Source organism: Carassius gibelio, chromosome A20 (assembly GCF_023724105.1).
Source record: "Carassius gibelio isolate Cgi1373 ecotype wild population from Czech Republic chromosome A20, carGib1.2-hapl.c, whole genome shotgun sequence".
NCBI lineage: Eukaryota > Metazoa > Chordata > Actinopteri > Cypriniformes > Cyprinidae > Carassius > Carassius gibelio.
In genome coordinates, this window is record NC_068390.1 from 27,959,631 (window position 1) to 27,986,724 (window position 27,094).

Genomic DNA, 27,094 nt, shown 5'->3' on the forward strand with positions numbered 1-27,094 from the left:
TTTAAAGAGCTTATTCTAGGTTCTTATTTATTTACGTCTGGAATACATTGGATAGGCAGGGACGTCTCAGTGACATATGCCAGATGAGCAAACGCCCTAAAATATACATCTGCCAGATGCAAAAGATGACGTTGCACTTCTCCTCAACTTAAATGAGCTATCTGGGAAATGATTCGCGAACCCACTACAAACTCCCAAATTGACTCAAATGATTCGCGAACCCACTTTGAACTCCCGAACTGACGCAAATGATTCGCGATCCCCAAATTGACTCAAATGATTCGCGAACCCACTTTGAACTCCCGAACTGACGCAAATGATTCGCGATCCCCAAATTGACTCAAATGATTCGCGAACCCGCTTTGAACTCCCGAACTGACGCAAATGATTCGCGATCCCCAAATTGACTCAAATGATTCGCGAACCCGCTACGAACTCCCGAACTGACTCAAATGATTTGCGATCCCCAAATTGACTCAAATGATTCGCGAACCCGCTTTGAACTCCCGAACTGACTCAAATGATTTGCGATCCCCAAATTGACTCAAATGATTCGCGAACCCGCTACGAACTCCCGAACTGACTCAAATGATTTGCGATCCCCAAATTGACTCAAATGATTCGCGAACCCACTTTGAACTCCCGAACTGACACAAATGATTTGCGACCCCGCTACGAACTCCCGAACTGACTCAAATGATTTGCGATCCCCAAATTGACTCAAATGATTCGCGAACCCACTTTGAACTCCCGAACTGACTCAAATGATTCGCGATCCCCAAATTGACTCAAATGATTCGCGAACCCGCTTTGAACTCCCGAACTGACTCAAATGATTCACAATCAGAAGTTCCCATCCAAATCAAATGACAGCCAGCGCTACTATTGGCTTAGTTCTAAATAGTATGACAAAGTATTTAAGCTGAGGTAAATAATTATTGCCTGTGTCTTATAAATCTACAAAATACTACTGTAGATACATATGTAAATTCCCTTTTGTCAAATAATTTTACTTTCGTCTATTTCATGCAAGCTTACTCACTAGGTGCACATTTTTATTTCAGTCTCTGTTTCTATGCAAACAACTATGCATTTGCACAAGTACTTGTAAATATTAAGATTGTGTGTTTCTGTCTTATAAATACCTCTGCATTATTTAAAAATGATTAGTGACTATTTTTGTAATTGCAGGACATTCTGCAAAATATGGGAGCTACACTATGATGAACTTGCAGACCAACAACATAACAGACATACATTATTTTCATAATTTTAATGATGAATAAAAAAGTTGATTTATTCACTATGACAATATGAACAATTGTTGTGTTTGTTTCTCTTATCCTTTAGGTTGTATCTTGTAAAGATGACTTCAGTGAGAATGCTGTGTACAAGCTTCTCTTTCCAGAGGGAGGACACACCGTCAAACCAGTAAAAACAGAGCCAACATTTTATAAGCTTTTCCCAAAAATATTAATTTTAAACAATACTTACAAATGTGCAAATAAAATGAATGTTTAAATGAATAACTTATTATACTTTACAGGCTGTGTCATCAACTTGATGAATACTGTTTTTGAAGAAGTTGTCCGTGATCCTCTTCCATATCTGGATGGCATACAGCAGATTCCTGTGCCTCCGGACCGGTCTTCTCAGCATGACAGACCTTCCATGGAAGAAGCTGTTGCTCTGCATGTGTCACGTTTCAGTCAAGACGGGGTCTGAATCCAACATATTGTCCAGCAGCATCAGGAAACATCAGGATGCAACAGAGCCCAATTATTTACACAAAATGTAGCAAGTGTGTGAAACTGGCCTTACCTTTCCATCCCTCTGACTGTAACGCCCATGGTCAGCTCTATATACATTCATTGCTACATTCATTCATTGCATTTTACAAAGAATACAGTATATATTGAGTCACACAGGTTCAAGGCCAGGATGGTCTGTCATGCAGGATTTTGTATTAGGCACTTTTCTCATTTTTCTTGTGACCTGCAAAAGAAAACAAATCATAATGGCACTGTTATCTACAGTAATCTTTCATACTTTGTTTGGAAGTAGAAGAAAGCACACACATAGATAGGTTGAATACATTTCTATCAAGTGTACTTATGAAATACCTGTGGTATTTCCCTGCAACATATATTTTCTCTCTCGAGGGCCATGCGTGCACAATTTCCACAAGTACACCTGTAAAAAAAGATAGACCTTGATTAAGTTTTTGTTGTTATGAGGCTAAGTCCTAATCACAATAAAGCAGCGTAGTAAACATGACATTGACTATATTGAGTGGCTTCTATACTGTACTTTTGTTGGCTAAATAAATCGACTTTAATAACTTCAATAGGCTAACTTACTGTAAATACTTTCCAAACAATACATTCACGCGCTAACGTTACACAGTTCACAGTTTTATGTTCTTGATTCAACGTGAAAAACCTATCATTGTAAAATTATACGTTGACAATATAATAATTTTAATGTTTTTAAAATCATGCTAAAAATAAAATTGTGGCTGCTGACGTTATAACTTAACGTGTAAAGTTAATGCTATATGCTAGTTAACGTTTAGGTTGAAGTTCTAGAATTGACGTAACAGTTAAGTTCTTATTGAAAATAAAAAATAAACTTACCACTCAGAAGCGTCCATTTCCAATCTTAAAACATTTGGTTGTTCCTTAAAATCGGCATCTTCATCTGAAACGGACTCAAACATGTACTGTTGAACGCCTCATCTCTCCATTGTCACGCTGGACCTGTTTGTTGTCACTCTGAGCTACTGTGACGAGCCCGCAGTGAAACAGCCAATCAGAGCAGAACTCCTCATTACTATTCATGACCCTTCCAAATAAGGTAAAAACAGACCATTTCATTCTAGGGACAATTTCTAGGGTTGAAAATGGACCTGTAAAACCATCTGGACATTATAAATGCCCTTAAAAAGCCACATACACTCTTTGTAGATATCAGAGACAAATTTAAAATATTATTTCAACACATTCTAGGGCACCTTTAAAACAAAAAATATGAGTACACATATCACAATATTTCCATTCCGAACTGCTGTCCACGTCGAAACATCCACGAACATAACCAGGTGAGCAGATCACTCTCTCACTATTTGATAGCTCTAGTCTTTATCCACTCATCATCATCATCATCATCCACCAATCAGAACACAGGAGAACTCTCTGACCACAGCTGCTGTGCTTCAAAAGCTCTTGCAGCAGCTCAACACTGGTTTTCTCTGAGGTGGTCGGATCACATCAGATTGTGGTTAATCTTGCAGATCATGACTTATATCTACTCTTCCTCTCCCTGCAGTTTGGTAATATAAAGATTCCTCCTCTGAACTCCCACCTCTTCTGTGGGTTTTAATGTTCTGGGTTGAATTTGGGCTCCTGGGGTCTCAAAAAAGAAACATTTTCAATCTACAAGGTGAACGTTATGAAAACACCAGTGTTGAACTAGTTACTAAGAAATATTAACTAGCTACAGTTACTAGTTACTTAAAAAAAAGTAACTCAATTATTTTGTTGATTACTTACACCAAAAAGTAATGCATTACTGTTAAAAGTAACTTTTTAGTTACTGTTTTAAAGAACTTTCTTTAATGTTCCCATTAATGCACTTTTATGCGTTATGGTCTATACAAACACAAAGTAATTTTCAAACACTATTTTGATTAAGTCAGACCAGCACAAACTGAATATTGTATATCAAAAGGATTTCTGAAATAAATAACAAAACACCTGAATAATATATTCAGAATCAAAAACTAAAGTGGCTTCTGCATCATAAAAGCTGTTGTGTTGAGCCCTTAAAAATGTTCCTTTCACAGCTTAAGTATGAAAACTATCAACAATGGACAACATAACACAGAACTTTTTGAAATAAATAAATGAAAGCAATCTGAATTATTCAAAATCAATTTCGAGAAACATACATACACACACACACATACACACACACACACATATATATATATATATATATATATATATATATATATATATATATATATAAATGATGTTTAAAAATGAAATCTATGTTATCATGCTAAGGATCTGACTGAAAGCCGGTGACTCCACAGTAGAGACAGGCTGCATGTTTTCTACAATGTTTCACCTGTATGAGAAAAACATACAGAGAATCACTTAAGACACTTTGCTGTAGACCCATTCCACATAATAATATTCATTAAAACTGTATGTTAACACGTAGGAGCTTGCTGCATGAATCAGTGAGTAGGCTACAGTTTACAAATCCATGGGAACGGATTGCGAATGTGTGCGCGCAGATTATGAATTCGTGGGTACAGATTTAAAAACCGAGGGTACGGTTTACAAAATCTGAGCGCCCGGATTGGAAATTCGTGGGCTAGGTTAGAACCATGTCTTTATGCTCAACTAAAGTGAAATAATGAGCATATTTCCACTTTGAGAAACTCATGTTGCTCTCGCCGTGACTCGCCATGACTGCCGCACATACTTGAATAAACGGAGACACGCCCACAGCGCGCCTTCGTGTTTACAGTGGTTGGCATCCACCAATCCCACAATGCTTCACTGCTGCAAACAGGTTAGGCTGCACTTCAGTCAAAATTTATTAATTTAAAAAAAGTAACGGACAATGCACCATATGGTAACCATGAGTTATTTAATTTAAAAAGTAATGCGTTACAGTATTAGTTATTGTCAAAAGTAACTGCGTTACAGTAATTCGTTACTAATAGTGCGTTACTGCCCAACACTAGACAACACTCTTAGAAAAAAGGGTTCATTGGGGTTCTATATAGAACCATAGGGTTCTTTACTCAACTCTAAAGAACCTTTTATGCTAAAAAGGTTATACAATGACAAGAAAGAACCCTTTTGGCACAAAGGTTCTTTAGGCTATTATTCATTCATATATTACATTATTCTGCAAAATTTTGTATTTGTAATTAAATTATTGTTTGTAGTAACTTAATATCACATTTTAATCATGCTGATTTTTAGAGGAAAAACTGAAATGCCACTCTTCGCGTGATATTGATTAACTACATAAAATGATATAAATATAAACATTTTCTAACCCCCATATCTTAAATTTTGTGATCATTCTCATGCATTCATAAATGCATTTGAAAACACTAAATAATGCAGTGAAAGAACGCACTCAAAATGCACACGTTCACTAGTATGACTTCATCATGTAACTTTACATTAGCCTAGATGCGTGCACTTTTTATGCACGATTTGTTCCATTTTTAATATACTTGATACTGTTAAAAGGCACATCTTTAAAACAAAAATTACGAGTTCACATATCACACCTAAACACGCGTGGAAAACGTAATGAGAACTAGCTACTAAATTAGTTAAAGATGCCTATCCATATACAGCTATGATTCGCGAACCCCAAAATGACTCAAATGATTCGCGAACCCGCTTTGAACTCCCGAAACGATTCAAATGATTCGCGATCCCCAAACGGACTCAAATGATTCGCGAACACGCTTTGAACTCCCGAACTGACTCAAATGATTTGCGATCCCACTACGAACTCCCGAACGGACTCAAATGATTCGCGATCCCCAAACTGACTCAAATGATTCGCGAACACGCTTTGAACTCCCGAACGGACTCAAATGATTCGCGATCCCCAAACTGACTCAAATGATTCGCGAACACGCTTTGAACTCCCGAAATGACTCAAATGATTCGCAAACCTGCTACGAACTCCCGAACTGGTTCAAATGATTCGCAATTCCACTCCGAACTCCCTAACTGACTCAAATGATTCACAATCCGGAGTTCCCATCCAAATCAAATGACACAGACAGCTCTACTATTGGCTTAGTTCTCTAATTTCATAACATTTACTGAAATTAAGGTACGGAAAGTATGTTGTTAACAAATAAAATATCAATATTTCCATTCCTAACTGCTGTCAACGTCGAAACATCCACGAACATAACCAGGTGAGCAGATCACTCTCTCACTATTTGATAGCTCTAGTCTTTATCCACTCATCATCATCATCATCATCATCATCATCATCCACCAATCAGAACACACGAGAACTCTCTGACCACAGCTGCTGTGCTTCAAAAGCTCTTGCAGCAGCTCAACACTGGTTTTCTCTGAGGTGGTCGGATCACATCAGATTGTGGTTAATCTTGCAGATCATGACTTATATCTACTCTTCCTCTCCCTGCAGTTTGGTAATATAAAGATTCCTCCTTTGAACTCCCACCTCTTCTGTGGGTTTTATTGTTCTGGGTCTGAATTTGGGCTCCTGGGGTCTCAAAAAAGAAACATTTTCAATCTCCAAGGTGAACGTTATGACAACACCAGTGTTGAACTAGTTACTAAGAAATATTAACTAGCTACAGTTACTAGTTACTTAATTCAAAAAATAACTCAATTACTTTGTTGATTCCTTACACCAAAAAGTAATGCATTACTGTTAAAAGTAACTTTTTAGTTACTGTTTTAAAGAACTTTCTTTAATGTTCCTATTAATGCGCTTTTATGCGTTATGGTCTATACAAACACAAAGTAAAACAGAAAGTAATTTTCAAACACTATTTTGATTAAGTCAGACCAGCACAAACTGAATATTGTATATCACAAGGATTTCTGAAATAAATAACAAAACACCTGAATAATATTTTCCGAATCAAAAACTAAAGTGGCTTCTGCATCATAAAAGCTGTTGTGTTGAGCCCTTAAAAATGTTCCTTTCACAGCTTAAGTATGAAAACTATCAACAATGGACAACATAACACAGAACTTTTTGAAATAAATAAATGAAAGCAATCTGAATTATTCAGAATCAATTTCGAGAAACATACATATACACACACACACACACACACACACACATATATATATATATATATATATATATATATATATATGCCTATCCATATACAGCTATGATTTGCGAACCCCAAAATGACTCAAATGATTCGCGAACCCGCTTTGAACTCCCGCACTGACTCAAATGATTCGCGATCGCGCTATGAACTCCCGAACTGATTCAAATGATTCGCGATCCCCAAACTGACTCAAATGATTCGCGAACACGCTTTGATCTCCCACACTGACTCAAATGATTCACGATCGCGCTACGAACTCCCGCACTGACTCAAATGATTCGCGATCCCGCTACGAACTCCCAAACTGATTCAAATGAGTCGCGATCCCCAAACTGACTCAAATGATTCGCGAACACGCTTTAAACTCCCGCACTGACTCAAATGATTCGCGATCCCGCTACGAACTCCCGAACTGACACAAAAAATTCACAATCCGGAGTTCCCATCCAAATCAAATGACACCAACATCGGTACTATTGGCTTAGTTCTCTAATTTTAATAATTTAATTTAATTTTAATTTTAATAATTCTCCACTACTTAAGAAACCCAACCTCAACCCATCTCTTTTAGAGAACTACAGACCAGTTTCCCTTCTTCCTTTTATTGCAAAAATACTTGAACGAGCTGTGTTCAAACAAGTCTCTACATTTCTCACACACAACAATCTCCTTGACAGCAACTAATCTGGCTTCAGAAGTGGACATTCAGCTGAGACGGCCTTGCTCTCAGTTGTTGAAGCCCTAAGACTGGCAAGAGCAGAATCCAAATCTTCAGTACTTATCCTGCTTGATCTGTCCGCTGCTTTTGACACGGTTAACCACCAGATCCTCCTATCAACGCTACTGGCGAAAGGCATCTCAGGAACAACACTTCAGTGGTTTGAGTCTTACCTATCCGATAGGTCCTACAAAGTATCTTGAAGAGGTGAGGTGTCCAAGTCTCAACATCTAACTACTGGGGTGCCTCAGGGCTCAGTTCTTGGACCACTTCTCTTCTCTCTCTACATGGCATCATAAGGTTCTGTCATTCAGAAACATGGCTTTTCATACCACTGCTATGCTGATGACACTCAACTCTACCTCTCATTCCATTCTGATGATCCGACGGTAGCTATTCGCATCTCAGCTTGTCTAACTGACATTTCTTCCTGGATGATGGACCATCACCTTCAACTCAACCTTGCCAAGACAGAACTGCTTGTGATTCCAGCAAACCCATCGTTCCATCACAATTTCACCATCAAGTTAGGCACATTAACCATAACTCCTTCAAAAACAGCTAGAAGCCTTGGAGTTATGATTGATGATCAGCTGACTTTCTCAGACCACATTGCTAAAACTGTCCGATCCTGCAGATTTGCTTTATTCAACATCAAGAAGATCAAGCCCTTTCTTTCAGAACATGCTGCACAACTCCTTGTTTAAGCTCTTGTTCTGTCCAGGCTGGACTATTGCAATGCCCTCGTGGCAGGTCTTCCAGCCAGTTCTATCAAACCTTTACAATTAATCCAGAACGCGTTGCACTGGCTTCCAATAGCTGCTCGCATAAAATTCAAGGCATTGATGTTTGCCTACAAAACTACCACTGGCTCTGCACCATTTACCTAAATTCATTACTTCAGACTTATGTGCCCTCTAGAAGCTTGCGTTCTGCAAGTGAACATCGCTTGATTGTGCCATCCCAAAGAAGCACAGTCACTTTTACGGACTTTTAAATTAAATGTTCCCTTCTGGTGGAATGACCTTCTCAACTCAATCCGAGCAGCTGAGTCCTTAGCCGTCTTCAAGAATCGGCTTAAAACACATCTCTTCCATCTTTATTTGACCCTCTAACTTTAACACTCACTATTCTAATTCTATTCTTTAAAAAATCTAACTACCTTTCTAATCTTTTGGATTCTATTTTCTTTTCATTTATTATGCAATTGTATATGTATGTGTGTGTGTATGTGCAAAGACCTCTAACTAGCTTGCTCTATTCTTTTATTTTTTTTATTCTATCTGTTTTCTTTTTATTTATTATATGATTTAAAATCCCATGCTACGTGTACTGTGTTAACCTATATGAGACTTGTTATAGCACTTATATATCATTGCTCTTTTTGTTGTTTTTGATTGCTTCCACTGTCTTCATCTGTAAGTCGCTTTGGATAAAAGTGTCTGCTAAATGAATAAATGTAAATGTAATTTCATGACATTTACTGAAATTAAGGTATGGAAAGTATGTTGTTAATAAATAAAATATCAATATTTCCATTCCGAACTTCTGTCCACGTCGAAACATCCAGGAACATAACCAGGTGAGCAGATCACTCTCTCACTATTTGATAGCTCTAGTCTTTATCCACTCATCATCATCATCATCATCATCATCCACCAATCAGAACACACGAGAACTCTTTGACCACAGCTGCTGTGCTTCAAAAGCTCTTGCAGCAGCTCAACAGTGGTTTTCTCTGAGGTGGTCGGAGCACATCAGATTGTGGTTAATCTTGCAGATCATGACTTATATCTACTCTTCCTCTCCCTGCAGTTTGGTAATATAAAGATTCCTCCTTTGAACTCCCACCTCTTCTGTGGGTTTTATTGTTCTGGGTCTGAATTTGGGCTCCTGGGGTCTCAAAAAAGAAACATTTTCAATCTCCAAGGTGAACATTATGACAACACACTTTTAGAAAAAAGGGTTCATTGGGGTTCTATAGAGAACCATAGGCTTCTTTACTCAACTCCAAAGAACCTTTTATGCTAAAAAGGTTCTATAATGACAAGAAAGAACCCTTTTGTCACAAAGGTTCTTTAGGCTATTATTCATTCATATATTACATTATTCTACAACATTTTGTATTTGTAATTAAATTATTGTTTGTAGTAACTTAATATCACATTTTAATCATGCTGATTTTTGGAGAAAAACTGAAATGGCACTCTTCGTGTGATATTGCTTAACTACATAAAATGATATAAATATATACATTTTCTAACCCCCATATCTTGAATTTTGTGATCATTCTCATGCATTCATAAATGCATTTGAATACACCGAATAATGCAGTGAAAGAACGCACTCAAAATGCACACGTTCACTAGTGTGACTTCATCATATAACTTTACATTAGCCTAGATGCGTGCACTTTTTAGGCACGATTTGTTTAGTTTTTGAATATACTTGATACTGTTAAAAGGCACATCATTAAAACAAAAAATACTAGTTCACATATCACACCTAAACACGCGTGGAAAACGCCATTAGAACTAGCTACTAAATTAGTTAAAAATGCCTATCCATATACAGCTATGATTCGCGAACCCCAAAATGACTCAAATGATTCGCGATCCCGCTCCGAACTCCCGAACTGACTCAAATGATTCGCGATTCCCAAATTGACTCAAATGATTCGCGAACCCGCTTTGAACTCCCGAACAGACGCAAATGATTCGCGAACCCGCTTTGAACTCCCAAACTGACGCAAATGATTCGCGATCCCGCTACGAACTCCCGAACTGACGCAAATGATTCGCGATCCCGCTACGAACTCCCGAACTGACGCAAATGATTCGCGATCCCACTTCGAACTCCCGAACTGACGCAAATGATTCGCGATCCCGCTTTGAACTCCCGAACTGACTCAAATGATTAGTGATCCCCAAATTTACTCAAATGATTCGCAAACCCGCTTTGAACTCCAGAACTGACGCAAATGATTCGCGTGCTTATAATTGCTGATCTTTGGATCTTTCTATTCATCAAAGAATCCTGATATATCTATTTTAAATATTGATAATAATAAAATAACAAATGTTTCTTGAGCAGTAAATCATCCTATTTTCATGATTTCTGAAGACTGAAAGGAATGATGCTGAAAATACAGCGGAGCATCACAGAAATAAATTACACTTTAACAGAGATTCACACAGAAAACAGCTGTTTTACATTATACTAATAATACCCAAACCAGAAAATTGCATCCCGGTCATGCCCATCCGAAAATAATTGAAAATGAAGTTGAACCAAAAAAAATTAATAAAAAAAGAATATTTGGTACATCAGTTTAGAAATCATGGTAGCTATGATTTTAGTAAAGCAGGAGAAAAAAAAAATCTAAATTGCGTTCTTTAGTAAACAGTTGTATACTGAACAAATTTGGTCTCTCTTAAATGAACTACAACCAAAATGATTTAATGGATCAAACATTTCAGCTAATGTCATAAATAACACAGGGAGTCCAGCTAGTTGCACATTACTATATTATAGGTTTAATTTAATGAAACCCAAAGTATTAATTTGAAAATGGTAAACATTTACCCTAAATAATGTGACATTCTTTTGATAACCTCAAGGCAGATGCATGTAACACTACATCTTACATTTAAAACCTTACAGTAAATTTATACTTACAGGTACTTCTTTTGGGAGACAGGAAAATCCAGTCTTGTGTACTGTAACAAGTCAATGTACATTTATTAATTTAAATAAGATGCAAAATGCATAATTTAATTCATCAAAGCTACATAAAAAAATGTAATTATCTTCTGTATTGCAGCTGTAGAAAGGGCAATTCTGGAAACACTAGAGAAAATGGACATGAGGATCAACCATCTGACTTCACTGGTCCAGTCTCTAGTGGGGAACAGGAGTATTGTACCCCAAATGCAGATGGCTGAAGAGGAAGAGGGTGGTGTCTTCCCTCTAGCATCTACTGCAGACCTAGATAGGCTGGAACAAAGACTGGCAGAGAATGGGAAGATCACTGAAACGGTCAAACCTACAACTACTAACAAAATGTAAACAAACTGTTTGTGTGCTAACATGTGTGTGTGCATGTTTACACACACTACCAGTCAAAATCATGGAATGATTCAGGTGAAATGTTGCTGAAAGAAGTCTCTAATGCACACTGCATTTACTTGCTAATGTATAAAATTATTAATGAAAAATAATGAGCTGTTATTGTAAAATATTTTTATATACTCATTAATCCAGCCTCCAGTGTCACGTGACCCTTCAAAAATCATTAGAATATGCTTACCAGTTAATAGCAATTATTAAAGGCAGTTATTAATAATGGTTCATCTTATCAGTATATTTTATGAAAACCATAATTATTTTTAAAGAATCTTTAAAAGTTAGAAATACAACTGATTTGCAGTGGTTAAAATCATATGTTATGTTGGCGGATCATAGTAGATGCATTTGAAAGTTTTATTATAATCCTAGTCTGTGCGGTTATCACCAGTCTATTAAAACATATGTCACTAGTTAAAATTGCTTATTTCTCTGGATTTAAACAATCTTCGAAACATTTGGGATAATGTAAGTACACAACACTGTTCGAACAGTGCACTATGGTTTACACAAAAACTTGAAACAGTACAACCATTTTCACCTTTGATAATAATAATAAATGTTTCTTGAGCAAAAATAAAATCTTAATTGTTCCAATCTTTTAACTAGATGTGTATAGAATACAGGTCAATTTAATGCTAAAATATTACTTCAAAATGTACCTGTTGAAGGTGAACAGATTATCTATCAGGGGCCAAACATGAAAAAAGAGAGGGATCCGAAAATCACAAATCGGAGCACTCCTAATAGGTAAGTTCATTAATGTTACACAAATACAAACAATAGAATTAGCCTAATGGCGGAGCTGTCAGAGCAACTAAAAATAATGCATAACCGGTTTCAAATTGGTTAAACATAATCGGATGTTGTATCAGCCATTATTAAAAATATTTAGAAAAAAAATAAAAACTTAAATTAGACTTAAAACATCAGTTAAGCCCTTTAGAAATCCATTTGCCCAACCAATACTCACGCGAAACAACTTGGTATACTCGCTGATTAACAAACAGGTGATAGTCATCATACACAACGTAATTTGGAAGTTATTATAAAACCGTTTAGATAACTTTGTCCGCTTTATTCACACGAACCAGATAAAGAAAAAAAAATATCGTTCATTTCAATGTAAGTATTTTTTTTTTTTTTACATTTTTGAAATTGTTTCTTTTAACATAATACAGCTTCAGCTATAAAGAACCCCGTCCTTCTGTCTCCAACCAAAGCAGACGCGGAAAAATGTATTAAAGATTTCCTACTCTTGGCCCCAGGGAGGATTTATTTATTTTTTATTTTTTTGGATGCTGTATATATGTTACCAATAGTGTATTGTTGTTTGCATAAACTTTTTTTTTTTTTTGCCTGTTATATATATTTCATAAAATCAGCAAATGTATGTTCTTTAGTTGATCGTTTGGTTTATTTGTTCATTATTATGTTTGGTAATTGTAACATGCATGACCGAATTTATTTAAAACCTCGCAAGAGTGTTTTATTAAAATAATAGGAGGGGAAAGTTTTGATAAAAGGATGTCTGTCCTACATCAATCAGACATCTGGCAGACATATGAACATCTGATTAACATCGTTTAAAGAGCTTATTCTAGGTTCTTATTTATTTACGTCTGGAATACATTGGATAGGCAGGGACGTCTCAGCGACATATGCCAGATGAGCAAACGCCCTAAAATATACATCTGCCAGATGCAAAAGATGACGTTGCACAGACGTCTCCGCAACTTAAATGAGCTATCTGGGAAATGATTCGCAAACCCACTACAAACTCCCAAATTGACTCAAATTCGCGAACGCGCTTTGAACTCCCGAACTGACGCAAATGATTCGCGATCCCACTACGAACTCCCGAACTGACTCAAATGATTTGCGATCCCCAAATTGACTCAAATGATTCGCGAACCCACTTTGAACTCCCGAACTGACGCAAATGATTCGTGATCCCGCTACGAACTCCCGAACTGACTCAAATGATTTGCGATCCCCAAATTGACTCAAATGATTCGCGAACCCACTTTGAACTCCCGAACTGACGCAAATGATTCGCGATCCCGCTACGAACTCCCGAACTGACTCAAATGATTTGCGATCCCCAAATTGACTCAAATGATTCGCGAACCCACTTTGAACTCCCGAACTGACGCAAATGATTCGCGATCCCGCTACGAACTCCCGAACTGACTCAAATGATTTGCGATCCCCAAATTGACTCAAATGATTCGCGAACCCACTTTGAACTCCCGAACTGACGCAAATGATTCGCGATCCCGCTACGAACTCCCGAACTGACTCAAATGATTTGCGATCCCCAAATTGACTCAAATGATTCGCGAACCCACTTTGAACTCCCGAACTGACGCAAATGATTCGCGATCCCGCTACGAACTCCCGAACTGACTCAAATGATTTGCGATCCCCAAATTGACTCAAATGATTCGTGAACCCACTACGAACTTCCGAACTGACTGAAATGATTCACAATCAGAAGTTCCCATCTAAATCAAATGACAGCCAGCGCTACTATTGGTTTAGTTCTAAATAGTATGACAAAGTATTTACGCTGAGGTAAATAATTATTGCCTGTGTCTTATAAATCTACAAAATACTACTGTAGATACATATGTAAATTCTCTTTTGTCAAATAATTTTACTTTCGTCTATTTCATGCAAGCTTACTCACTAGGTGCACATTTTTATTTCAGTCTCTCTTTCTATGCAAACAACTATGCATTTGCACAAGTACTTATAAATATTAAGATTGTGTGTTTCTGTCTTATAAATACCTCTGCATTATTTAAAAATGATTAGTGACTATTTTTGTCATGGATAACATACTCCTGTTATGTATAACTATGTAAAACTTGCAATTATACTGTTTTTAAATGTCATGTAAGCAGTTGACAACTTTGTCTTTAATATCAGTTTGTAACAAATCTGTGCAAACTTTAGAGATAAAATACAGCATACATAACATACTCAGCAATTTTTACGTAGAGAAGAAAACACTTATATTTATCATGCACACTTCTTTATATAGAAGTAATTTATGGAGATATTACATATACATTTTATACTTGTGTGTTTCTACTAAGAGCAATGAGGAAGGGGGAAGCTACCAATGGAGAAGGAGGGTCTTAGAAGAAGCTTGGACCTCCTGGAGGAAAGCGGTGTAAAGTTGGACTGTGTTGTTACTGACCGTCACCCCCAGATTAAAAAAAAAAGTTTTTAAAGGGTCGTAAAATTAACTACTATTATGACGTCTGGCACATGGCGAAAGGTAATGCTTGCGTCTTTGAAAGAAAATAAATTTCAAATATTCATGGTATTACGATCCATATTTCTGAAAAAGCTTACTTCATCAAATAAAAAATAAAAAAATCTGATATGTTTTGCCTGTAACTTTTACTCAATCAGGATTGACAAAGAAGATGTAGAAAATGTCCAGAGAGAAGGACTGTAGTTTGGTGAAGAAGTGGCATAAGAGCATCCCCCAGCACCTGTACTGGTCTGCCAGCAGCTCTGATTCAGGACCTGAGAAGGGAACCAGATGGACCTCCATCATGAACCACATTCAAGACAATCACACACATTCTGACCCAGCGTCCCCTCGGTGTCAACATGAACATAGGTCAGAACACAACACATAAACAGTTATGTTTGAAAGGAGGCATACTATTGTTTTCTGTGTGGGCAAACTGGTACTGCCTTTCAGTTAGAGGTCACAGTTTACAGAATGGTACAGATTTATTGTATTAGTATAAGTATATAAATGCTATTTTTAATATTTTCATCATTTTAATGATGAATAAAAAAGTTGTTTTATTCACTATGACAATATGAACAATTGTTGTGTTTGTTTCTCTTATCCTTTAGGTTGTATCTTGTAAAGATGACTTCAGTGAGAATGCTGTGTACAAGCTTCTCTTTCCAGAGGGAGGACACACCGTCAAACCAGTAAAAACAGAGCCAACATTTTATAAGCTTTTCCCAAAAATATTAATTTTAAACAATACTTACAAATGTGCAAATAAAATGAATGTTTAAATGAATAACTTATTATACTTTACAGGCTGTGTCATCAACTTGATGAATACTGTTTTTGAAGAAGTTGTCCGTGATCCTCTTCCATATCTGGATGGCATACAGCAGATTCCTGTGCCTCCGGACCGGTCTTCTCAGCATGACAGACCTTCCATGGAAGAAGCTGTTGCTCTGCATGTGTCACGTTTCAGTCAAGACGGGGTCTGAATCCAACATATTGTCCAGCAGCATCAGGAAACATCAGGATGCAACAGAGCCCAATTATTTACACAAAATGTAGCAAGTGTGTGAAACTGGCCTTACCTTTCCATCCCTCTGACTGTAACGCCCATGGTCAGCTCTATATACATTCATTGCTACATTCATTCATTGCATTTTACAAAGAATACAGTATATATTGAGTCACACAGGTTCAAGGCCAGGATGGTCTGTCATGCAGGATTTTGTATTAGGCACTTTTCTCATTTTTCTTGTGACCTGCAAAAGAAAACAAATCATAATGGCACTGTTATTTACAGTAATCTTTCATACTTTGTTTGGAAGTAGAAGAAAGCACACACATAGATAGGTTGAATACATTTCTATCAAGTGTACTAGTGAAATACCTGTGGTATTTCCCTGCAACATATATTTTCTCTCTCGAGGGCCATGCGTGCACAATTTCCACAAGTACACCTGTAAAAAAAGATAGACCTTGATTAAGTTTTTGTTGTTATGAGGCTAAGTGCTAATCACAATAAAGCAGCGTAGTAAACATGACATTGACTATATTGAGTGGCTTCTATACTGTACTTTTGTTGGCTAAATAAATCAACTTTAATAACTTCAATAGGCTAACTTACTGTAAATACTTTCCAAACAATACATTCACGCGCTAACGTTACACAGTTCACTGTTTTATGTTCTTGATTCAACGTGAAAAACCTATCATTGTAAAATTATACGTTGACAATATAATAATTTTAATATTTTTAGAATCATGCTAAAAATAAATTTGTGACTGCTGACGTTATAACTTAACGTGTAAAGTTAATGCTATATGCTAGTTAACGTTTAGGTTGAAGTAACAGATAAGTTCTTATTGAAAATAAAAAATAAACTTACCACTCAGAAGCGTCCATTTCCAATCTTAAAACATTTGGTTGTTCCTTAAAATCGGCATCTTCATCTGAAACGGACTCAAACATGTACTGTTGAACGCCTCATCTCTCCATTGTCACGCTGGACCTGTTTGTTGTCACTCTGAGCTGCTGTGACGAGCCCGCAGTGAAACAGCCAATCAGAGCAGAACTCCTCATTACTATTCATGACCCTTCCAAATAAGGTAAAAACAGACCATTTCATTCTAGGGACAATTTCTAGGGTTGAAAATGGACCTGTAAAACCATCTGGACATTTTAAATGCCCTTAAAAACCCACATACACTCTTTGTAGATATCAGAGACAAATTTAAAATATTATTTCAACACATTCTAGGGCACCTTTAAAACAAAAAATATGAGTACACATATCACAATATTTCCATTCCGAACTGCTTTCCACGTCGAAACATCCACGAACATAACCAGCTGAGCAGATCACTCTCTCACTATTTGATAGCTCTAGTCTTTATCCACTCATCATCATCATCATCATCATCATCCACCAATCAGAACACACAGAACTCTCTGACCACAGCTGCTGTGCTTCAAAAGCTCTTGCAGCAGCTCAACACTGGTTTTCTCTGAGGTGTTCTGATCACATCAGATTGTGGTTAATCTTGCAGATCATGACTTATATCTACTCTTCCTCTCCCTGCAGTTTGGTAATATAAAGATTCCTCCTCTGAACTCCCACCTCTTCTGTGGGTTTTATTGTTCTGGGTCTGAATTTGGGCTCCTGGGGTCTCAAAAAAGAAACATTTTCAATCTCCAAGGTGAACGTTATGACAACACACTTTTAGAAAAAAGGGTTCATTGGGGTTCTATATAGAACCATAGGCTTCTTTACTCAACTCCAAAGAACCTTTTATGCTAAAAAGGTTATACAATGACAAGAAAGAACCCTATTGTCACAAAGGTTCTTTAGGCTATTATTCATTCATATATTACATTATTCTACAACATTTTGTATTTGTAATTAAATTATTGTTTGTAGTAACTTAATATCACATTTTAATCATGCTGATTTTTGGAGAAAAACTGAAATGGCACTCAAAAAAAAAAAGAGTTCACATATCACACCTAAACACGCGTTGAAAACGCCATTAGAACTAGCTACTAAATTAGTTAAAAATGCCTATCCATATACAGCTATGATTCTCGAACCCCAAAATGACTCAAATGATTCGCGATCCCGCTCCGAACTCCCGAACTGACTCAAATGATTCGCGATTCCCAAATTGACTCAAATGATTCGCGAACCCGCTTTAAACTCCCGAACAGACGCAAATGATTCGCGAACCCGCTTTGAACTCCCGAACTGACGCAAATGATTCGCGAACCCGCTTTGAACTCTCGAACTGACTCAAATGATTCGCGATCCCCAAATTGACTCAAAGAATCCTGATATATCTATTTTAAATATTGATAATAATAAAATAACAAATATGTTTCTTGAGCAGTAAATCATCCTTTTTTCATGATTTCTGAAGACTGAAAGGAATGATGCTAAAAATACAACGGAGCATCACAGAAATAAATTACACTTTAACACAGATTCACTCAGAAAACAGCTGTTTTACATTACACTAATAATGTACCCAAACCAGAAAATTGCATCCCCGTCATGCCCATCCGAAAATAATTGAAAATGAAGTTGCACCAAAAAAAATAAATAAAAAAAGAATATTTGGTACATCAGTTTAGAAATCATGGTAGCTATGATTTTAGTAAAGCAGGAGAAAAAAAAAATCTAAATTGCGTTCTTTAGTAAACAGTTGTTTACTGAACAAATTTGGTCTCTCTTAAATGAACTACAACCAAAATGATTTAATGGATCAAACATTTCAGCTAATGTCATAAATAACACAGGGAGTCCAGCTAGTTGCACATTACTATATTATAGGTTTAAATTAATGAAACCCAAAGTATTAATTTGAAAATGGTAAACATTTACCCTAAATAATGTGACATTCTTTTGATAACCTCAAGGCAGATGCATGTAACACTACATCTTACATTTAAAACCTTACAGTAAATTTATACTTACAGGTACTTCTTGTGGGAGACAGGAAAATCCAGTCTTGTGTACTGTAACAAGTCAATGTACATTTATTAATTTAAATAAGATGCAAAATGCATAATTTAATTCATCAAACCTACATAAAAAATGTAATTATCTTCTGTATTGCAGCTGTAGAAAGGGCAATTCTGGAAACACTAGAGAAAATGGACATGAGGATCAACCATCTGACTTCACTGGTCCAGTCTCTAGTGGGGAACAGGAGTATTGTACCCCAAATGCAGATGGCTGAAGAGGAAGAGGGTGGTGTCTTTCCTCTAGCATCTGCTGCAGACCTAGATAGGCTGGAACAAAGACTGGCAGAGAATGGGAAGATCACTGAAACGGTCAAATCTACAACTACTAACAAAATGTAAACAAACTGTTTGTGTGCTAACATGTGTGTGTGCATGTTTACACACACTACCAGTCAAAACCGTGGAATGATTCAGTTGAAATGTTGCTGAAAGAAGTCTCTAATGCGCACTGCATTTACTTGCTAATGTATAAAATTATTAATGAAAAATAATGAGCTGTTATTGTAAAATATTTGTATATACTCATTAATCCAGCCTCCAGTGTCACGTGACCCTTCAAAAATCATTAGAATATGCTTATCAGTTAATAGCAATTATTAAAGGCAGTTATTAATAATGGTTCATCTTATCAGTATATTTTATGAAAACCATAATTATTTTTAAAGAATCTTTAAAAGTTAGAAATACAACTGATTTGCAGTGGTTAAAATCATATGTTATGTTGGCGGATCATAGTAGATGCATTTGAAAGTTTTATTATAATCCTAGTCTGTGCGGTTATCACCAGTCTATTAAAACATATGTCACTAGTTAAAATTGCTTATTTCTCTGGATTTAAACAATCTTCGAAACATTTGGGATAATGTAAGTACACAACACTGTTCGAACAGTGCACTATGGTTTACACAAAAACTTGAAACAGTACAACCATTTTCACCTTTGATAATAATCATAAATGTTTCTTGAGCAAAAATAAAATCTTAATTGTTCCAATCTTTTAACTAGATGTGTATAGAATAGGCTACAGGTCAATTTAATGCTAAAATATTACTTTAAAATGTACCTGTTGAAGGTGAACAGATTATCTATCAGGAGCCAAACATGAAGAAAGAGAGGGATCCGAAAATCACAAATCGGAGCACTCCTAATAGTTAAGTTCATTAATGTTACACAAATACAAACAATAGAATTAGCCTAATGGCGGAGCTGTCAGAGCAACTAAAAATAATGTATAACCGGTTTCAAATTGGTTAAACATAATCTGATGTTGTATCAGCCATTATTAAAAATATTTAGAAAAAAAATAAAAACTTAAATTAGACTTAAAACATCAGTTAAGCCCTTTAGAAATCCATTTACCCAACCAATACTCACGCGAAACAACTTGGTATACTCGCTGATTAACAAACAGGTGATAGTCATCATACACAACGTAATTTGGAAGTTATTATAAAACCGTTTAGATAACTTTGTCCGCTTTATTCACACGAATCAGATAAAGAAAAAATATATATCTAACGTTCATTTCAATGTAAGTATTTTTTTTTTATTTATTTATTTTTTTTTTACATTTTTGTAAATGTTTCTTTTAACATAATACAGCTTCAGCTATAAAGAACCCCGTCCTTCTGTCTCCAACCCAAGCAGACGCGGAAAAATGTATTAAAGATTTCCTACTCTTGGCCCCAGGGAGGATTTATTTATTTTTATTTTTTTGAATGCTGTATATATGTTACCAATAGTGTATTGTTGTTTGCATAAACTTTTTTTTTTTTTTGCCTGTTATATATATTTCATAAAATCAGCAAATGTATGTTCTTTAGTTGATCGTTTGGTTTATTTGTTCATTATTTTGTTTGGTAATTGTAACATGCATGACCGAATTTATTTAAAACCTCGCAAGAGTATTTTATTAAAATAATAGGAGGGGAAAGTTTTGATAAAAGAATGTCTGTCCTAGATCAATCAGACATCTGGCAGACATATGAACATCTGATTAACATCGTTTAAAGAGCTTATTCTAGGTTCTTATTTATTTACATCTGGAATACATTGGATAGGCAGGGACCTCTTGGCGACATATGCCAGATGAGCAAACGCCCTAAAATATACATCTGCCAGATGCAAAAGATGACGTTGCACGTCTCCTCAACTTAAATGAGCTATCTGGGAAATGATTCGCGAACCCACTACAAACTCCCAAATTGACTCAAATGATTCGCGAACCCACTTTGAACTCCCGAACTGACGCAAATGATTCGCGATCCCCAAATTGACTCAAATGATTCGCGAACCCACTTTGAACTCCCGAACTGACGCAAATGATTCGCGATCCCGCTACGAACTCCCGAACTGACTCAAATGATTTGCGATCCCCAAATTGACTCAAATGATTCGCGAACCCACTTTGAACTCCCGAACTGACTCAAATGATTCGCGATCCCACTTTGAACTCCCGAACTGACTCAAATGATTCGCGAACCCACTTTGAACTCCCGAACTGACGCAAATGATTCGCGATCCCGCTACGAACTCCCGAACTGACTCAAATGATTCGCGATCCCACTTTGAACTCCCGAACTGACGCAAATGATTCGCGATCCCGCTACGAACTCCCGAACTGACTCAAATGATTCGCGATCCCCAAACTGACTCAAATGATTCGCGAACCCACTTTGAACTCCCGAACTGACGCAAATGATTCGCGATCCCGCTACGAACTCCCGAACTGACTCAAATGATTCGCGATCCCCAAATTGACTCAAATGATTCGCGAACCCACTTTGAACTCCCGAACTGACTCAAATGATTCGCGATCCCCAAATTGACTCAAATGATTCGCGAACCCACTACGAACTTCCGAACTGACTGAAATGATTCACAATCCGAAGTTCCCATCCAAATCAAATGACAGCCAGCGCTACTATTGGTTTAGTTCTAAATAGTATGACAAAGTATTTACGCTGAGGTAAATAATTATTGCCTGTGTAGTCTTATAAATCTACAAAATACTACTGTAGATACATCTGTAAATTCTCTTTTGTCAAATAATTTTACTTTCGTCTATTTCATGCAAGCTTACTCACTAGGTGCACATTTTTAATTCAGTCTCTGTTTCTATGCAAACAACTATGCATTTGCACAAGTACTTATAAATATTAAGATTGTGTGTTTCTGTCTTATAAATACCTCTGCATTATTTAAAAATGATTAGTGACTATTTTTGTAATTGCAGGACATTCTGCAAAATATGGGAGCTACACTATGATGAACTTGCAGACCAACAACATAACAGACATACAGCTGGTGCAGGTACTTCAACTGCAGACTATGGATAACATACTCCTGTTATGTATAACTATGTAAAACTTGCAATTATACTGTTTTTAAATGTCATGTAAGCAGTTGACAACTTTGTCTTTAATATCAGTTTGTAACAAATCTGTGCAAACTTTAGAGATAAAATACAGCATACATAACATACTCAGCAATTTTTACGTAGAGAAGAAAATACTTATATTTATCATGCACACTTCTTTATATAGAAGTAATTTATGGAGATATTACATATACATTTTATACTTGTGTGTTTCTACTAAGAGCAATGAGGAAGGGGGAAGCTACCACGTGGAGAAGGAGGGCCTTAGAAGAAGCTTGGACCTCCTGGAGGAAAGCGGTGTAAAGTTGGACTGTGTTGTTACTGACCGTCACCCCCAGATAAAAAAAAAAGTTTTTAAAGGGTCGTAAAATTAACTACTATTATGACGTCTGGCACATGGCGAAAAGTAATGCTTGCGTCTTTGAAAGAAAATAAAATGTAAATATTCATGGTATTAGGATCCATATTTCTGAAAAAGCTTACTGCATCAAATAAAATAAAAAAATCTGATATGTTTTGACTGTAACTCTTACTCAATCAGGATTGACAAAGAAGATGTAGAAAATGTCCAGAGAGAAGGACTGTAGTTTGGTGAAGAAGTGGCATAAGAGCATCCCCCAGCACCTGTACTGGTCTGCCAGCAGCTCTGATTCAGGACCTGAGAAGGGAACCAGATGGACCTCCATCATGAACCACATTCAAGACAATCACACACATTCTGACCCAGCGTCCCCTCGGTGTCAACATGAACATAGGTCAGAACACAACACATAAACAGTTATGTTTGAAAGGAGGCATACTATTGTTTTCTGTGTGGGCAAACTGGTACTGCCTTTCAGTTAGAGGTCACAGTTTACAGAATGGTACAGATTTATTGTATTAGTATAAGTATATAAGTGCTATTTTTAATATTTTCATCATTTTAATGATGAATAAAAAAGTTGATTTATTCACTATGACAATATGAACAATTGTTGTGTTTGTTTCTCTTATCCTTTAGGTTGTATCTTGTAAAGATGACTTCAGTGAGAATGCTGTGTACAAGCTTCTCTTTCCAGAGGGAGGACACACCGTCAAACCAGTAAAAACAGAGCCAACATTTTATAAGCTTTTCCCAAAAATATTTATTTTAAACAACACTTACAAATGTGCAAATAAAATGAATGTTTAAATGAATAACTTATTATACTTTACAGGCTGTGTCATCAACTTGATGAATACTGTTTTTGAAGAAGTTGTCCGTGATCCTCTTCCATATCTGGATGGCATACAGCAGATTCCTGTGCCTCCGGACCGGTCTTCTCAGCATGACAGACCTTCCATGGAAGAAGCTGTTGCTCTGCATGTGTCACGTTTCAGTCAAGACGGGGTCTGAATCCAACATATTGTCCAGCAGCATCAGGAAACATCAGGATGCAACAGAGCCCAATTATTTACACAAAATGTAGCAAGTGTGTGAAACTGGCCTTACCTTTCCATCCCTCTGACTGTAACGCCCATGGTCAGCTCTATATACATTCATTGCTACATTCATTCATTGCATTTTACAAAGAATACAGTATATATTGAGTCACACAGGTTCAAGGCCAGGATGGTCTGTCATGCAGGATTTTGTATTAGGCACTTTTCTCATTTTTCTTGTGACCTGCAAAAGAAAACAAATCATAATGGCACTGTTATTTACAGTAATCTTTCATACTTTGTTTGGAAGTAGAAGAAAGCACACACATAGATAGGTTGAATACATTTCTATCAAGTGTACTAGTGAAATACCTGTGGTATTTCCCTGCAACATATATTTTCTCTCTCGAGGGCCATGCGTGCACAATTTCCACAAGTACACCTGTAAAAAAAAGATAGACCTTGATTAAGTTTTTGTTGTTATGAGGCTAAGTGCTAATCACAATAAAGCAGCGTAGTAAACATGACATTGACTATATTGAGTGGCTTCTATACTGTACTTTTGTTGGCTAAATAAATCGACTTTAATAACTTCAATAGGCTAACTTACTGTAAATACTTTCCAAACAATACATTCACGCGCTAACGTTACACAGTTCACTGTTTTATGTTCTTGATTCAACGTGAAAAACCTATCATTGTAAAATTATACGTTGACAATATAATAATTTTAATGTTTTTAATATCATGCTAAAAATAAAATTGTGACTGCTGACGTTATAACTTAACGTGTAAAGTTAATGCTATATGCTAGTTAACGTTTAGGCTGAAGTTCTAGAATTGAAGTAACAGATAAGTTCTTATTGAAAATAAAAAATAAACTTACCACTCAGAAGCGTTCATTTCCAATCTTAAAACATTTGGTTGTTCCTTAAAATCGGCATCTTCATCTGAAACGGACTCAAACATGTACTGTTGAACGCCTCATCTCTCCATTGTCACGCTGGAGCTGTTTGTTGTCACTCTGAGCTGCTGTGACGAGCCCGCAGTGAAACAGCCAATCAGAGCAGAACTCCTCATTACTATTCATGACCCTTCCAAATAAGGTAAAAACAGACCATTTCATTCTAGGGACAATTTCTAGAGTTGAAAATGGACCTGTAAAACCATCTGGACATTTTAAATGCCCTTAAAAAGCCACATACACTCTTTGTAGATATCAGAGACAAATTTAAAATATTATTTCAACACATTCTAGGGCACCTTTAAAACAAAAAATATGAGTACACATATCACAATATTTCCATTCCGAACTGCTTTCCACGTCGAAACATCCACGAACATAACCAGGTGAGCAGATCACTCTCTCACTATTTGATAGCTCTAGTCTTTATCCACTCATCATCATCATCATCATCATCATCCACCAATCAGAACACACGAGAACTCTCTGACCACAGCTGCTGTGCTTCAAAAGCTCTTGCAGCAGCTCAACACTGGTTTTCTCTGAGGTGGTCGGATCACATCAGATTGTGGTTAATCTTGCAGATCATGACTTATATCTACTCTTCCTCTCCCTGCAGTTTGGTAATATAAAGATTCCTCCTTTGATCTCCCACCTCTTCTGTGGGTTTTATTGTTCTGGGTCTGAATTTGGGCTCCTGGGGTCTCAAAAAAGAAACATTTTCAATCTCCAAGGTGAACGTTATGACAACACACTCTTAGATAAAAGGGTTCATTGGGGTTCTATATAGAACCATAGGGTTCTTTACTCAACTCCAAAGAACATTTTATGCTAAACAGGTTCTATAATGACAAGAAAGAACCCTTTTGGCACAAAGGTTCTTTAGGCTATTATTCATTCATATATTACATTATTCTACAACATTTTGTATTTGTAATTAAATGATTGTTTTAGTAACTTAATATCACATTTTAATCATGCTGATTTTTGGAGAAAAAACTGAAATGGCACTCTTCGTGTGATATTGATCAACTACATAAAATGATATAAATATATACATTTTCTAACCCCCATATCTTGAATTTTGTGATTATTCTCATGCATTCATAAATGCATTTGAATACACCGAATAATGCAGTGAAAGAACGTACTCAAAATGCACACGTTCACTAGTATGACTTCATCATATAACTTTACATTAGCCTAGATGCCTGCACTTTTTAGGCACGATTTGTTTAGTTTTTGAATACACTTGATACTGTTAAAAGGCACATCATTAAAAAAAAAAAAAGAGTTCACATATCACACCTAAACACACGTGGAAAACGCCATTAGAACTAGCTACTAAATTAGTTAAAAATGCCTATCCATATACAGCTATGATTCGCGAACCCCAAAATGACTCAAATGATTCGCGATCCCGCTCCGAACTCCCGAACTGACTCAAATGATTCGCGATTCCCAAATTGACTCAAATGATTCGCGAACCCGCTTTAAACTCCCGAACAGACGCAAATGATTCGCGAACCCGCTTTGAACTCCCGAACAGACGCAAATGATTCGCGAACCCGCTTTGAACTCCCGAACTGACGCAAATGATTCGCGAACCCGCTTTGAACTCCCGAACTGACGCAAATGATTCGCGAACCCGCTTTGAACTCCCGAACTGACGCAAATGATTCGCGAACCTGCTTTGAACTCTCGAACTGACTCAAATGATTCGCGATCCCCAAATTGACTCAAATGATTCGCGAACCCACTTTGAACTCCCAAACTGACGCAAATGATTCGGGTGCTTATAAATGCTGATCTTTGGATCTTTCTATTCATCAAAGAATCCTGATATATCTATTTTAAATATTGATAATAATAAAATAACAAATATGTTTCTTGAGCAGTAAATCATCCTATTTTCATGATTTCTGAAGACTGAAAGGAATGATGCTAAAAATACAACGGAGCATCACAGAAATAAATTACACTTTAACAGAGATTCACACAGAAAACAGCTGTTTTACATTATACTAATAATGTACCCAAACCAGAAAATTGCATCCCGGTCATGCCCATCCGAAAATAATTGAAAATGAAGTTGCACCAAAAAAAATAAAAAAAGAATATATTTGGTACATCAGTTTAGAAATCATGGTAGCTATGATTTTAGTAAAGCAGGCGAAAAAAAAATCTAAATTGCGTTCTTTAGTAAACAGTTGTTTACTGAACAAATTTGGTCTCTCTTAAATGAACTACAACCAAAATGATTTAATGGATCAAACATTTCAGCTAATGTCATAAATAACACAGGGAGTCCAGGTAGTTGCACATTACTATATTATAGGTTTAA

The 27,094-nt window shown here is 36.5% G+C and overlaps 2 long non-coding RNA genes across 5 annotated transcripts; one reads left to right on the forward strand and one right to left on the reverse strand.

Moving 5' to 3' along the window:
* Window positions 1-1,299: 1,299 nt before the first annotated feature.
* Window positions 1,300-25,484, reverse strand: LOC127937999 (uncharacterized). 4 transcript variants are annotated; one of them, XR_008148608.1, is made up of 6 exons: window positions 24,945-25,482; window positions 16,872-17,143; window positions 16,373-16,442; window positions 16,071-16,244; window positions 15,794-15,970; window positions 14,606-15,257 (listed from the first exon to the last, which is right to left on the reverse strand). It is a non-coding gene; the product is annotated as an uncharacterized LOC127937999 (long non-coding RNA). The 4 variants fall into 4 exon arrangements; XR_008148605.1 differs by lacking the exons at window positions 14,606-15,257; window positions 15,794-15,970; window positions 16,071-16,244 and adding exons at window positions 1,300-1,721; window positions 1,822-1,995 and having other exon boundaries at window positions 24,945-25,484; XR_008148606.1 differs by lacking the exons at window positions 14,606-15,257; window positions 15,794-15,970 and adding an exon at window positions 1,300-1,721.
* LOC127938000 (uncharacterized) lies at window positions 19,223-22,745 on the forward strand. Its single transcript, XR_008148609.1, has 3 exons — window positions 19,223-19,341; window positions 22,242-22,318; window positions 22,607-22,745. It is a non-coding gene; the product is annotated as an uncharacterized LOC127938000 (long non-coding RNA).
* Window positions 25,485-27,094: the final 1,610 nt, after the last annotated feature.